General features: G+C 40.3%; 1 long non-coding RNA gene and 1 pseudogene across 2 annotated transcripts; one reads left to right on the top strand and one right to left on the bottom strand.

Moving 5' to 3' along the window:
- Nucleotides 1-301: 301 nt before the first annotated feature.
- LOC148862985 (uncharacterized) lies at nt 302-7,567 on the top strand. The gene is made up of 2 exons (XR_016109896.1): nt 302-597; nt 7,298-7,567. It is a non-coding gene; the product is annotated as an uncharacterized LOC148862985 (long non-coding RNA).
- A 535-nt stretch (nt 7,568-8,102) lies between these two features.
- Nucleotides 8,103-10,697, bottom strand: LOC148862984 (glycosyltransferase family 92 protein RCOM_0530710 pseudogene; annotated as a pseudogene). Its single transcript, XR_016109895.1, has one exon. The product of XR_016109895.1 is annotated as a glycosyltransferase family 92 protein RCOM_0530710 pseudogene (transcript).
- Between the last annotated feature and the right edge of the window lie 2,827 nt (nt 10,698-13,524).

Genomic DNA, 13,524 nt, shown 5'->3' with positions numbered 1-13,524 from the left:
GAATCTATTGCAACTATATCAAAAAGTTTAAGAGAAACAATTACAATAATTGCATGGAGGTTTCAGCAATTTATTCGATAAAGAAAATATAAATGAAGATCAACAGACCCGCTCAAACCCAGGCCCGGAAAGTATTCTTATGTAGGAGTTGGACTTGACCTCAGGCCATATCCAAGCCCAGGCTTTAGCTTTCACATCCAGGATTAGGCCCGTGTTGACCTAAGCCCGGCCTAGCCCATATCCAAGTTGCAGCGCGTATGACGTATGCCGTATGGGTGGGGACGTGGACGTCACGTGGGGTGGGGAGGGTAAGCCGTAAGCCGGTAAGGTCGGGAATCGGATCCCAGCTTAGTTGCAACTTGCAACCGGGAACTATACCTACTTTACCCTTCAAACTGGAATAGATGCAGGTTTTTGTGTACAGTCGCTTGCATGCATCATCCATCATAGCATTGAGAGAGAATGGCGATTGCGGGTAAAGTAGGAGACTGGGCGTTCAAAGCGTTCACGGCGGGGCTGGGCGTCGCCACTATATATCTCACCGCCACTTTCTCCGTTAACGTGTACAGAGGACTTGCCTGGCACAACGCCCAATCAGTACCAACCTCCCCTTATCCTCTGATTCCTCCTCTTTCCCCCTTCATTCTTTTCTTTTGTTACCCTTTCATGTTCTTTGCTGTTGATGCTTAGAATTATTATAATAATTATGGTCATTCTTCTTTATGCGGAGTTAAATCTTAGCTTCCTTAGAAAAGAAAAAAAAAAAAAAAAGAAAACTTCAACACTGAGCCTTTTGATATTGAAGAACTATTGATATGATACCTAATATCTCCTATGTCACCTTTTTGCTTTCAATTGCTGTGTTGGAGATTATTGGACCTGGCATTTTGAGCTTTCCTTTATTCGAATAAAACAAGCAATTGGCAATTGGAGGGGAGTACCTTCGTTCTCTCTTCTTTCCTGCTTATGTGGACTGAACTTATCAGTTCCAAGGGTGTTGTTAGTATAAAAAGGATCATAGTATATGGCTCCATCCCCACTTGGCAGATATTCCGAAATAGAATGACTCAATGGATTTTTTTTTTTTTTTTTGCATCTGTTTGGGTCATCAAATTCTTGTTAATTCTGAACGTCATGTTACGTACATCGATCCATAAATTATCTTTTCACACACTCTAAGGAGCTACCAGTTTATGGAGCTGCCAAATATTCTTGGTTCTTGCTTCCTCTAAACGATGTTATAACTCTAATATCCAAATTCGTAAATGGAGTTAATCAGATGGAAATTGCTACTGATTGTCAAATTTCAAATATTTGCCCATGTTCAGTTACCGGGAATTGAATCATGTAGGGACTGAAAAGACCCCATCTCTACTACAAATGGTCCATTACAACTTACTTCTAGTGGAGCTGTAACACAATATGTTTGGAACTGTTAAACCCATGTCTCAAAATCAAATACTGCCTCAATGGAACCATAAACCTATGCACTAAGCTTCTTATTGATAAATACAAACCCTATCCTGTAGCAGTATTGCATGATATGGACAGAGGAATCAGAATCTGATGGTCATCAGTAGTCTGACTCAGAAAGACGAAAAACATCTACTCAGAAACGCATTCAAAATCAATTCACTTCTAAAGAATTTCTATATTGTGAGTTCTATCATCATATTCCTATAGAAGACTACCTGAGTATATCTAGAAATTTATCTTCCTAATCTAGGAACATTCTATAAGAAATGATGGATTTCATTGTGTTTAATGTTTATTAGATGTTTATGTTGTATAAAGCAAGGTTAAAAAAGGAAAACCATATGCAGAAGTGTCCCATGAAGCTTTCATGGAGTGTATGATACAGATACTTTGTGCATTTAGGAGAATTCTTGTAATACTGGTCCTATTTTTCACAGTGGAGAAAGTTAAGATTTTCATGTAGAAAATGGTCCTATTTTTCCCTTTGGAAAGTTATCCATTCCTTGCTCCCCACTTTTTTTTTTTACAATACATAAGGTATGATGTCTTATCAGGTCAAAAAGCAAAATTTTAGGAAGATCTGTGGTGGTGGAATGCCTTTGAAGGATAAGTTCCCTTCTATTCATTCCACCTCTTTGTACAAAGAAAAACCCGTCTCCTCTCATGTATCTTTCTATAAAAACAGACTAGTCTAGGACTTCGGCTTAAGGAGAGGATTGAGAGACTGTAAAGCTTCCTTTTCTCTCACTCTTTTTTATCTTTTGGAAGATGTTTCCGTCATTTCTTCCAATTCAGATTGTAGGATTTAAATTCTTAACTCCTTGGCTTTTTTCTCTTGTGATTCTTTCTTTGAAGTACTGTCTTGGGATCCTTTAATTTAGTTGTTTTGTCTTGTTAGTGTTACTTGCTGAGGACTAGTACTCCCTAAGTTAGAGCTTTCTATTTGGAAGCTTACCCTGCTAACATAAAATTTGTAAGACTCTAGGCCCTATTGGTCTCTGTCACGTCATCTGCCTTTCTTGTAGGGTAAATGCTAAAAGCATTTTCTTCATGTGTTAATCTTCTATCAATTTGTATCCAGAATTTGGGAGTTTTTTCTTTTCCTTATTTGGATGCAAGTCATATGGAGATGTATGTGGGTAACAATGTTCTGGTGCATTTATGAAGAGAGAAATGTGAGAATTTTCAAGGACGGATCCAAGAGAAGGGATGCCATTTAGAGGACATTACAGTTACAGTGGTAGATTGGGTGAAAACTATGGATGTTTTAGTTTCTTTCATTGTTGATGACATCATAAGGAATTGGAAGAATGTTTTTTTTTGAATATAAATAAAAAAGAAAATTTTATTACTGAAAATAAAAGATACATCTAACACACTAACACAGGTGGCCAGGAGTCACTCCAATAAAACAACAACAAAAAACAAAGTACATAAACCAAACCGACAATCTTAAACATTCAATGTATGCCAAAAGTCAGAACCGAAATCATTCTTTCTTTAGTCCTTCAAATTCTGGAAGTACCGATATCCAGACAACAGATAATGAAGAGATTGCCTGTCAAGACTGCTGGAACAGACCAACAGAAGGCAGTTAATCAGTTTTAAAAGAGGAACAGAAGGCAGATAATCGGTTTTACAAGAGGAGGCCACATCAGCACAACTAACCATCCACTTGTAACAACTGCCATCCACTTGTAAGAACTGTAACAATCAAGATTGTAAAACTATAAGTAGTAGAGCAGAAAAGGAATAAGGGAATGACTCTTTCAGCATTAAACTCTATCTCTCTCTCTCTCTCTCTCCTTCCAAGAATTCAGGAGGTTGGCCCCTCGAAGAGCCCTGAGTTAGGCAGGTTCATAACAATTTGGTATCAGAGCCAGCATGACCACCACAAGAAACACGTTAGTAGACACCCGAATGGATCAGATGGAGGTAGAGATCCATCGAATGTCTTCAGATCTCAAAGAAATGAAGGAAGGCTTCACTGCTCTCCTCCTTCGACTGGAGCAGGGGGCAACGAATACTGATAGAGGAAGCCAAGAAGAGCGCAACAATGAAAACAGCCGCAGAACAGGGGCGACAACAAGAATAGCCAAAATCGACTTCCCCATCTTCTCAGGCGGCGATCCAACTCCCTGGATTCTCAGAGCCGAAAGGTATTTCGATTACCATGAAACACCGGGGCAAGATAGGGTAGCTCTGGCTTCTGCGCATCTTGAAGGAGAAGCTATCCTTTGGTTTCAATGGTACAGAAGGGGGCACCCTTGTCAAACTTGGGCAGATTTCACGGATGCCATGACTGTCCGTTTTGGATCATCTGGGTTCGAAGATCTTGATGAAAATTTGGCAAAGCTGCGGCAGGTGGGATCAGTAAAAGAATACCAGATGGAGTTTGAAAGGCTAGCCGTGAGAGTCCATGGGTGGATGGAGAAGGCATTGGTGGAAAGCTTCGTCGGCGGCCTAAAAGAAGAACTGCGACTGGAAGTGAAAGCAATGTAGCCCACTTTGGTCATCAATGCGGCAGAACTAGCAAGATTGTATGAGGACAAGTTCAGTCGAGCAAGAAAGGTGCAGCGACCATGGGGTCCAGAAGCAAGAAGGGAGCACGAAAGGACGACAACACCAGACAAGGAGGAAGGAGTACTGGGCCCAGGCCCACTGGTTCATTTCAAACGGCTGACCTGGGCAGAGATGCAAGCCCGCAGAGACAAAGGTCTCTATTACAACTGCGAAGAGAAATTTGAGCCGGGCCATCGCTGCAGGAAACTGTTTCTCCTCCAAACAGATGCCGAAGAGGAAGACGACATCACTGGTTGTGGAGAATCTAACCTAGGGTGGGAAATACAATCCAATGGCACGCTTGAAATATCCTTACAAGCCCTTACGGGACTTGCGCCCCCTCAAACAATGAGAGTTGCAGGACTGATTCTAGGACACCAAGTGTCAATCCTCATAGACAGTGGTAGCTCCCTTAACTTCATAACTCAAGTCTTGGTGGATAAAATGGGACTTACGGTTCAACCAACAACGGCCTTTACGGTTCATGTGGCCAACGGTAACAACCTATCTTGCAATAGCATTTGCATGGGCCTACCACTAAAGATTCGGGGTCATTAGTTTGCGGTGGACCTATATCCTCTCCATCTCAGTGGAGCAGACGTGGTGCTAGGCATTCAATGGTTAAGACAGCTAGGACCCGTGGTCTGTGACTGGGCCCGTCTCACCATGGACTTCACATCAGGAAACTCTACAGTCCATCTACAAGGGCAAACATGCAAGGGCCCAAGGCCCATCAGTCTTGCAACACTAACAAAGCAAAGAGGAGATCCAGATCAGCCCATATTCATGCACATGGACTCAAATTTTCCTACTTAGATCTGCAATCAAATTTTCCTACATTAGACCTTGAGGGCAAGGTCGCTCTAAAGGAAGGGGGGATTGTCAAGACCGCTGGAACAGACCAACAAAAGGCAGTTAATCAGTTTTACAAGAGGAACAGAAGGCAGATAATCAGTTTTACAAGAGGAGGCCACATCAGCACAACTAACCATCCACTTGTAACAACTGCCATCCACTTGTAACAACAACTGCCATCAACTTGTAAGAACTGTAACAATCAAGATTGTAAAACTATAAGTAGTAGAGCAGAAAAGGAATAAGGGAATGATTCTTTCAGCATTAAACTCTCTCTCTCTCTCTCTCTCTCTCTCTCTCTCTCTCTCTCTTTCTCCTTCCAAGAATTCAGGAGGTTGGCCCCTCGAAGAGCCCTGAGTTAGGCAGGTTCCTAACATTGCCGCCCCAACTTCTTCTAAGCTTTTCATTCTCCCTTCAAAATCCTCTTGTTTCTCTCCCTCCAAATCTCCCAGCAGACAGCAAATGGACAGCTCCAGAATATTTTTGCTTTAGTACTTCCCACAACTCTCGGCCATTCACCAAAGATTCCAGCAGAGTCCACTGGTGCCCATCCAGTCACCTTAAAGAGCTTGAAGAAGGACCAGATCCTTTTCACAAAGATGCATTGGACCATCAAGTGCATTACATTCTCCTCTTCAGCAAAACATAACACAGACCTGTTTGGGAAGAATAGCAAACATGGAATTCTGAGTAGTTCTACATGGCTTAAGGATAGCAAAATCTCTAAACTACAGAGATACCAAGATGGAAGGGGATTCATGTGTGATCATAGGTTGTTTGAGATGCGATTACGTTGGTCCATGGGAACAGAGACATGCTTTTAGGTAGATAAAAAAGCTAGCTTTGGAGTTTAGAATAAGATACAAGTAGACATCATGATCAGCCAACAACATAGACAGGGCCAGCCATTACTCAATATTGGTTCCAGCTATCTGGCAAGGTGCCAACCAGCTGGTTGCTAAGGTCTCCGGCTAGTTGTAGCGGAGACTTGGGATCGAATTCCACCTGCACCTGCATTTGGGGGGTTATGGGTTGGGGGATGGGCTACCCCCTGTTGTGTAGCGCTTCAAAAGATATCAAAAAAAAAAAAAAAGAAGAAGGTTCCAGCTATCTGGGGACTGGGTGGGTAAACAGAAATCAGATGTACTGGTTTTAATTCCCCCAGGGTGAATTTGTAAAAATAAAATAAAAATGGTGCCTAGCCAAGGCTAGCTACCCATTTGGGGGTGCTTGGTGCAGTAGTTTTAAACCATTCTTTTATACAGATACTAACAAAATTTTAATGTGTTACTGATAAAAAATAGTCCTGTTTTTCCTCTATGCATTTGTATCAAGAAATGGAACAATATTTAATCTTGGCTAGTTGGTTGATCTACTAAAGTGGCTGAAGTTGGATTCTGAACCTTACATGACAACAGTAACAGGAATACAAAAATGGACGGTCAAATGCAATTCCTAACAATGACGGATTGTAAGAGGCATGGATAAATATCAGCTTATTAATGTCTTGTGATATCGCTCCTAGAACAGGGACTTTCCCATTTTCATAGTAATAGAGGATTTGAACTCCTGAAAATGCAACGAAGTTAATCTGTCTATGGAAGATTCTAAGTTCCTAATATCTTGCCTAGCTTTCCATCTAGACTTGGCTTTTCATCTTTGTCTTTATTAAGTTTACGTGTATTATCCCCGTCTAACTTTGACTTTAAGATTGGGGTATATACATGCGTGAATTTGTTATATATTATTAACTTCATCCAAGTTGTTCTTTTCCCAACAATTTTGTTCCAGATATAACCACCAATCCCGTCTCTTAGTACTGTTCGTTGCATGGGCATGATGTAGGATTAAGTTTGACTTTGATTTGGTATCCTAACTGTTTGGTAGTAAACTGAATTTGTAATTCTGTCAAAGTTGCATGCCTTACTTGGGGACTTAAAAAAAGCATAAAAAAGAACTTAGAATAGGGGCTGTGATGGGGGGGGGGGGGGAGGTTCTTACCTCTATCCTCTTCTGTATATTTAATAAAAACTGCATTGCTCTGTTGCCATTTTTGAAGTCAGCAACTTGTTTGTGGCTATCTGGTAATACTTGTTTACCCCAGTATCATTTTTTAATAACAGTCATTTTTATTCATATTGTGGTTGTGAGCTTTTATATGTATTGCTGGTGGGATCCAGGCTCTATTTGGTGGTTATTTTTATTCATTCACTCGATTTCTGTTATTTGGTTCCTCTGATATCAGACTTTGTGTTGAACTAAAGATTTTCTTTTTTATAATCTCTTAGTAGATCCCAGCCATATTTACCACATTGATGTTATTTTGGCAACCTTCCTAGTATGATTGCTTACTATTAGTAGGAATTCCTTTAACTCAGCTTGTTGCTTTCTTTATGTTCCGCAGAAAATTGACAAGGAGGAATCTCAAGAGCAAAACCAGTGAGGGTAGTTCCCTTTGTGGCCAAACATTTTCAACTTTGTTTCTCTTAAATATTACAATGTAACCTTTTATTTTCTCTCTCATATTGATTTTTTAACCCTCCAATGGTTTATGCATGAACCCAGATGTGATACGTCTGGTATAGTAACTTTAGTTGATACCATTTACAATTTTATGGAACCCTGATAAAACGCTGCTAATGTATGGTTTTGGTTATTAGTTTCTTTTTGTTCAGGAAGCAGCCTTTTTTAGATTCTTTTGGATGCCATGCAACTATTCTCTGTACCTGTGTTTTCTGTAGCTTATAAGAAGTTTTCACATTAATGGATCAGTTTTTGCAGAACCATTAAGAAATTGGACTGTTTTATTGCAGTCAAGTGAAAGAACGTGAACTATGCTTGATTTAACGGGGCATTTTCATTTTTGAGGCCAAGCATAATATCCCGTTCTCATTTCATTGCAAATGGGATTTTGATACCCATATGGCTTCATCTTCTGACAAACATACATGTTATGTTGAGAATTATTATGCTATTTTCCTGCCGTATTAGTAGTTTGTTTGTACATTATTTCTGCGCTGCCTACCCAAAAGAAAAAAAAAAAAAACATTTCTGTGCTAAAAGATGCGATTTCACAATTTGATTACCGTTTTAATGGCGGAGGCTTAAAATAGTTAGGAAGATGAAATCTATTGAATGGTAGCTGAGCTTCTGGGCCGTGGAATCTGACCAAATAATGAATTCCATTTGATCATGTGCCACAGGAAGAATAGAAATTGAAAATGAATCAATAAATAAAATCATTCTAGGAGTACAAGAAGGATAAATTATGTATCCTTGCAGAATTGCAATAATGTAAAACCTCTCTCTCTGTTTGTGACTTCTGATTTCGTCAGGCAAATGAAAAAAAAAAAAAAGTGACAAAAGGTGAAAGAATGAAAAGAAAAGAATGGTTGGTGATTATATGTTACAAAGGCAGAGAAGCTGCATGACGACGAATTTTTTGTTACACAAGAGAACTCTCCCATGGCAGCAATCCAGAAATAGGATCAGCCAAGTTAGTCATGACAAAGTCCCTGAGACCTGTGTCCCAGACCTCGCAAAACTGGAGCGGCCAATTGGGTGGTTCAATGGCCTCGGTGCCCAGTCCAGGTACCCTATCCTTGGATCCCTCATTCTGGTTTTCTTGCCAGTCTGCAACATAGGTGGCAACTCTTCGAAAGAACTTGGTTCTGAAGGCTTCCCAAACCTGATACTTATAGTGGTTTATCACAGCAGTGCTTTGGGGTAGGTTTAGGTATCTGTACCCAGCTCTTAACCGGAAATGGTGCACCACATTGAGTAGGGTCTCATCTAGAGCATTTGGACGGATAATGGATTTGTGCCTCTCGGGGCTTTGGAGCCGACAGGTATAACCCACTGTCACTCCTTGGGAAGGGGGTGTGCTCAATCCTGATGGCCCAAAGCTGTGGCAGGCTGTCCTGATCTCACCAATGACCTTGGAAGAAGAGAAACGATGAACCAGTGATCGGAGTGAGTGCTGACCTGGGTATCCCATGGAGCGGTGGTGAGGAGCGGGGAAGGGGAAGTAGAAGAATTCATCAACGTCCATGAATCCAATCCACTCGCATGCCTCCCTGGCCTTAAGAACGCAGTGGGAGAATCCAGCCTCCTGGGTCTTGATCCATGGCCATGCGTGTCTGCTGACATTATAATTTCCTTTTTTGAGTTCGTCTATCACTTCCTTGATATTGTCGTCACTGTTGTTATCATAGATGAACCAGCGCTCGACCCCAAGCCAGGCGTGATAGACAATCCACTCCCTAAGTGTTGAGGCTTGGTTCCAGACCATGGTACACACGCAGAGCTCATGTTTCTTCTTTCTATTATTATTATTATTATTCTTATTCACCCTTCTCTTCTTCTTGCCATGTGAGTCGTTAAAGTCAAAAATCTTAGCGACCGAAGGCAAAGGAGCGAGAGGAGTAGCAGCTTTGCTTCCATCTCCATCTCCCAATGCGGCCCGGTGGTTGCCATGGACGTTGGAATGGGAGGCAACACCTATGGTGACTCGAATTCCCCGAGCTTTGTCGGGATTCTTTCGAATGGTAAGAGGGAGAGAGCACCGAATTACTTCCTGAGCCGCGGTAACCGCCCTACTGGTAAAAGCAAACAACCTGCTTCCTTTATCCAAATCCCCCAAACCGAAGTGGCAACTGAATTGCGTTGGATCCGACGCCCTGTCGGGTCGAAGATTCAAGCCTTTGACAAACACAACAGCTGAGTTTCTATCCAAAGCTGCAGCGTACACCAGCGTCTCCCACGAGTGAACTGACCGATCCGTCTGTGAAAAGTAGCTATCGTCATCATTTCTGTCTTGCACCTTCTTCTTCAAATTGACAGCAGTTGAATAATTTGCCGGAGGAGTTGGACACCGAACAATTGATCGTGAGTCATCATAGTTGTCCACCGACAACACAGGAACAGAGATTTGGCTTCTCTTCCCGCCGACGTTATCCGAATAATTCAAGATATGATGGTAGACACAATGCAATCCTCCGTCCTGATGCAGACGCAGCAGAGAGGAGCTTCTCCTAACACTACTAGTGCTACTACTGCTTCTTCTATGAGTATGACTACTACTAGTACTAGTACCAATCCTGGAGACAAGCAGCAAAACATGGTCTGGGAATACGACTCGATCCTCTATTTTGAATTGACGGAATCGAGGGGTAGAATCTTGAAGTGAATTGGTCGGAGACAAAGAGAGAAAAGATAGAGGGGAAGGTATGAGAACAGGCCGGAAAGCAGCGGAGCGAATGGAGAAGCCGTCGAAAACGAAGAAGACAAAGCAACAAAAACACAAAACAAGGGGCCATAGAGAGCAGTAAGGGGAGGAGGGTCTGATGGGGAGGCGCTTTCGCTTCCGGCGCTGCTCGGAGTCCATCGTGGCGAGCAGTGGGACTCCAGATCTGATGCTTGTTGTGGATGTGTGTAGTAGATCTGAGGTGTAATGTCATAGTTTGTGTGGCAACCAAAGCAGAGGAGATGGAGGCTTCTTGAGAGAGGGCATAGGCATGGTGGTCCGAGGAGGAGGCTTAACTGCGGAAGAGAAAGCGAGAAAGGGGGAAAACCGGAAGAGAGATAAAAGAAAGGAATCAGTGGCTTTTGCTGGGCGAGTCCACGCTTAGCTGGATGGCTACAACTGGCTGTAATTTCTCTTACCACGCGCTCGCACACGGAAGCGAGGCCAATACGGGAACGGGGAACCTCCTTTTTTTTTTTGGTGGGTGCGTGAGTGCGTCTTCTTTTTTGTCTAGTTAATAACTTAATCGTTAAAAGAAAGCTATAAAGGAGGAATTGAAAACAAAGCGTGACATATAAAGAAATCAAAAAATTATTACGTGTTCCCCGTGAACTTTTTGACACGTGGCTAGTGAAAATTCTACAATAAAATAAATAAATAAATAAATAAATAAATAAATAAGCAACTTTAACTTTAAATAGTTGTAAAAAAAGGTAAAATATTTAAACTAAAAATGGATTAAAAGCTAAAACTTATTCTATTATTTGAAAAATCAATTAATAAAACCTTTGATCAATGGAGGTAGTTTAGTGATTTTTTCAAACAGTAAGATAAAATTCAGTCCATTTTTTAAAGTATAGGGGTAGAGTATTTTACCTTAAAAAACGTTTTATCCATGCAATCCAACCTAAGGTAGCTGTTAATTCTTGCAGTTTCACATGTATATATTTTGTTGACGTTTCAAAATTTAAGTCTAACAGTTAAAATTAAGGGCCACTTGATTGAAGCACTCTTCATTTGCCCTGTTTTCCCATTATCTAGTTTCTTAGGTATGTCTTTTGTAAAAGTTAATTAAAATTGATATATTAAGAAGAAGAAGAGGAGGGCAACAATGAGATTATGAAAAAAATTAATGAAGAAATGAAACAATACATATGAACTATTTTTGTTACCTGATGCCATCTTACAAGGCACGTGTAAGCATACAGGGTTTAAAAGAAAATCACAAACATTTTGGCATGATGATAAATATTTGAATCAATCACATCACATCACATGGTGTCTATTTTATCTTTTAACACTACACATGCATGGTTTACTTTTACATTTTAAAGTCTACTTAACCTACCCATTAAAAACTTGAAAGCGTTAAATACACTGTTGATTTATATTGCGGTTATTTCCATAAAAATGCACCGGTATGATTTTGCCTGAATATTTTCATATTTGGCCCAAAAACATGAAAAATGCTACCGTGGTTTAACCAACGATGAAATCGGAGTTTGGAATAAATGGGTAGATCCTTTGTTCATCCCTAGGGCTTTAACCGTGACTAATATTTTTTATATATAAACCTGCAAGGTACAATCTAATACTCTATAATATTCACACAAGTACAGTCCCAAACCCAAAGGCTGTGTCCTGTCCATGCCCCACCCATCCAACGCGGAAGTCCAGTTTGGTTCTGAAACATTACTAGTTTAACTGGGGATTTTAGACCCGCATAACTCTAGCCACCTGTCTCATGTTTTCAGGGTTTCAATCTATCATCAGAATTCAGAACCAGATGGATGAGTTCTACTTAAATATTTAAGATTTTAAGTGGGGTTTTTGGCATAACTATATATGTTTCATGTCCATCGCATTTAAAGTTTGTAGAGACAACGCCCATGTTGCATTTAAAGTGTTTCGTTGTTGTTATTAGAAACTTTCATACGTGACAACCTAGAAAGGGATTTTAATTCTCACTTTTTTTTTTTAAATAATAATAATAAAAAAAAACAGCAGAGCAAGGAGCAAAGCAAAGCAGAAGGGGCATTTTATCAAAAAGTTGATTGGTTTAGGCAACGCAATAATGGTCATGGGCTCATTTAAAAATATAGCCATGGTACCTGTTTCACTTGTACCAACTTGCCACGTCAGTATTTTTTCGGGTTCGACTATATAATATCAAAAATATGAATTCGGATTTTCTACTCTCAAATTTTCTTTGTACCTACTTCACAATATATTTCAGTCTCACCTCAGGAATACCTCCAATACCTATATGAAAATGGCTTCTTTAGAATTCAGTCCACATTGGAATTGTTTTATTGGTTTCTTAAATATATTTATGCCAATCCCCTATAAACACCGTCCTCACACGAATTTGGAATCTTTCCGTCAGGACAAAACCTATTAAAGTAGCCTTTATTGTAACACAGGTTTGCGCTGATAGAAATGGATCTCAATTCTGAGATGGATCACATTTAATGCAGAAGGAGGAGGATTTTTATATCACCGTTTGATGTGAATCATGTGATGCATTAAGAATTGATAAAAACAGAACAGTGTTAATATTGCTTAAATAAAAATGGACACATTAAATGTCCAATCATTTATAGGTCAATCAAACACATTTTTAAACTGAAATCTTGGCCAATAGTGGACGGCGTTATGTAGTTGATATTCATCTACAAAGTCGGTGAGTCCCCATCTAGTGAGGGTCTTAATGCTTCCATTTATTAACTACTAGTAGGGGTGGGGATGCTTAATATAATATAATACTTCATACTTCAGCTGTAATTAATCGTGTGAAGGCTGTTTGTTTCTTCGTTTACTATTAGAGTTGGGATCTGGTCCCAACAAGGGTAGGGCGTAATTACTTGTGACACTGGTAATTAAGTGGTAACATGGTAATTGGCAAGCAATACGAGATGAAGGCGAAACCCATGGACTAAAATATTGATTCATAAAAATATTTTTTTTCTTTAATTTTGCCATATTGTTTATGAAATCACACTGCTCATTCATTGGGTTGACAGGAATCAAAATGACCAAATATAAATAAACAGCATAAAAAACAAGGATGAATTGGTACAAGTACATCCTGCTTCAGGGTGAACTTTGGACTTTGAAAAGCGTAGAGGTCTCATAACTCATTAGCTTGGAAACTTATGACGGGATCGAGATGCTGGACCCACACCGTTCCAATCGCCTTTCGTAATTTCTTTTTGCAAGATTATAAAGGCTGTGCGGGACGGGATCTGACTCTTGTAGTTTGGCTTAAGGCCGTTAGAACGGTGTGGGCACAATCACAAATTTGTCCAAATGGAAGCCGATCTCTGACTCTTGCCATTGCCATTGCCAATGATCTGAGTCTGATTTATTTGCCAGATGCATCCATC

The sequence above is a fragment of the Nelumbo lutea genome, chromosome 3, assembly GCF_056320005.1.
Source record: "Nelumbo lutea isolate HS-2025 chromosome 3, American lotus-T2T, whole genome shotgun sequence".
Classification (NCBI taxonomy): Eukaryota; Viridiplantae; Streptophyta; class Magnoliopsida; order Proteales; family Nelumbonaceae; genus Nelumbo; species Nelumbo lutea.
This window is presented reverse-complemented; position numbering and strand designations above follow the sequence as displayed.